General features: G+C 52.4%; 1 pseudogene; it reads left to right on the top strand.

Annotated features, from left to right (window-relative positions):
- Positions 1-1,602: 1,602 nt before the first annotated feature.
- LOC111734663 lies at positions 1,603-1,721 on the top strand (annotated as a pseudogene).
- Positions 1,722-2,601: the final 880 nt, after the last annotated feature.

Raw genomic sequence — 2,601 nt, 5'->3', positions numbered from 1 at the left:
TGGAGGCAGGTGTTTCTAAGTGGGACACGTGGAAGTCGGGGATTAACTAGAAACACAAGTCGTAAGGCAAGAAAATTTGGCACCTGTTCTTTAAACGTGTGTGACTGTGAGAAAGACGCCATTGGCAGAGAATTTGGTGAAGGCGTTTGTCTCCCAGGACAGAGATGATATCCTGTCCTTAGATGTCACTCTGAAGTAGGAGCTGAGATCAGCCAGGGGGATACGGGTGTCGGTTCAGGAGTCAGAATAGAGTGAAAAAGTGGTTCCCCGACCTCCTGACATTGAGGTCCCCAGCCCCCTCCCCACGCCACGCTTCTCTAGCTCCCTGTGTAGCCACGGGTAAAGCAGCGAACCTCATTTTAAAATATGTGACTCTGGAGCAACAAGACCGAGAGGCGCCTTGCGGAGCTGAACACTCTCGGGACTCCTCGGTGGGCTTCAACCCTCATTACCTGAAGCGAAGCTGGTTCGGTACACTTAGCCCTTTGTGGCACAAGATTCGTTATAAGTGACTTAAATAACCAAGAAATACGGTTTTTGCAGAGCATCTCGGGTAATTCTTCTCCCTAGTAAAAGCTGAGAGGGAAGCCTGTCTTGTGAGGCTTCCAGGTGAGCAGGCTGTCCCCTCCCCGAGCGGCCCCAGCATGTGGCCCCGCACAATTAGCTGCCTTTTCATGCAGACCTCAGACTCCTCCATTAAAGTCATGTTCTCATCACCTGCCGTTTGACCTTACTGTCCTCGGTGGTGCAGGGCTTTCTGGCTTGCCCTCCTTCCCTTGGAGGCAGATGTCGAATGCTCACCTGTGTTACCTGCTCTGTTCTGCCCTCGGGGTACTCAGTGGGGCCCAAGCTCTGTCAGGACAGTTCCCGAGGGCCCGGCAAGGTGCGACGTCTCTTAGTTATACAGCATGCGACTGCCACCGGGGCTGCGGGATCCTGTCATAGCAGCCCGAGGGTACTGAGGCCCGGAGTGACTTTGCCACAGACGCCGCGTGAGGCCAGCCGGTCAGAGGGTCAGGTGGCGTGGGGCTGTCAGCGTGTAGTCTGGACGTGGTGTGACACTGGGCTTTCAGCATCGAAGGAAAGGTGCTCCCGGGCATGAACACTCTAATCAAAGGGTGAAATGAATTTTTTTTTAAACTTACTTATCATTAGCTTAGATATTCACATTTAAAATAACTTTTGATATTCCTCATTTGTCTTGTAGTATTTCTTAGAATCTGTCTTTTTAGCTATAAGCTGATTATTCTTTTTTCTCTTCAATAGATGTAGTTTCTTAGACTCAAAAGACAAACCTTTTCGTATCTAAAATACGAACCTCTTCTCTGAATACCTTATACTCAGTCACCTGATAGCTGTTTCAAGAATTCAGTACCATTTATGTCATTTCTAAGTGTCTTTGGCACATTCCTGCCTGATTTTCATTCTTCTTGTAACCAACTCCGTCTGAAAAGTTTTTTCAGTTATATCCCTTTTTTCCCTACAAACCTGGCAAAACTCTCTTTTACTTTCTCCCACATTCAGTTATCAGGAAAGTTAAGTGAAGGGATCTGTAACGCTTCCTTCCACACACAGCCGCTTCCCCTTTAAATTCCCTCCCTCGTCTGCGGCCACGCCACGCTGAACACGCCAGGTCCCGTCTGATCTCGGAAGCTCAGCAGGGTCGGGCCTGGTTAGTCCTTGGATGGGAGACCACCTAGGAAGACCAGGTGCTGCAGGCTTAAAAAATAAAGAATAAAGGATTGTAAGCTGACAAGGTCCTTGCAATCCGTGTGGTCAACCAAGGGTTGCCTCGCCTAAACAAAAAATAATAAATAAAAATAAATAAAAACAGTAAATAAATTTCCTCCCCCTCACTGCATAAGGGCTGGTGGTCCACGCAGCAGTGGCTTGGCGACAAGCATGTCCTTGACCTGACCCTGCTGGCTGAGCAGGGGCCATAAGAGGTAGGATGCCACAAGATCACAGACCTTGGGAGAGGACAGTCGTTTCTTGTGCGTTAACCCCTTCCCCTCCCAGGAGTCCCGTGGGAAATACAAAACAGTAATGTTTGATGGCCACATGCTCCTGTGCTTCTTGGCGTGTAGGGCCACACGGGGCATCTCTTTCCCCCAGGGAGGAGCCTCGGCCCAGAGAAGGGAAAGGTGAGCTAGAGGGTGGGGCCAGCGTACCCCCAGTTCTGTTCCTGGAGGCTCCACTGCGAGGCCCGGCCTGCAGGGACCACTGCAAACGTCCACCCCGGTCTTCTCCGCCTCTGGGATGAGGGAAGGGAAGGAACCAGGGGCCCGAGGGCTTGGGCTGCGTCCATTTACACCACGCCCGTTACTGGAGCACTCCTGAGCAGAAGTGTGCAGCCAGCAGAGCTTGTGTTCTCAGCAGATAACGTGCTGCTGAGAAACTGCGATGGATAAAACGTGTGAGATGCGGCTGTTTGCCGAGCGCCCCGGGGTGAATGCCTCGGGGACCGGGTGTGCCCCCCAGCACCGCTGCCGGCCCGCGCGTGGGCAGGTAGTGAAGCGCGGCCTGTCCCCGTCAGGCCTTCGGAACTCCGCCCTCGGCCCTGTGTCCGCTCTGTGCGTCTGGAACCTCACACCCGCCTCT

Source organism: Pteropus vampyrus, unplaced genomic scaffold, assembly GCF_000151845.1.
Source record: "Pteropus vampyrus isolate Shadow unplaced genomic scaffold, Pvam_2.0 Scaffold3184, whole genome shotgun sequence".
Taxonomy (NCBI): domain Eukaryota; kingdom Metazoa; phylum Chordata; class Mammalia; order Chiroptera; family Pteropodidae; genus Pteropus; species Pteropus vampyrus.
This window is presented reverse-complemented; position numbering and strand designations above follow the sequence as displayed.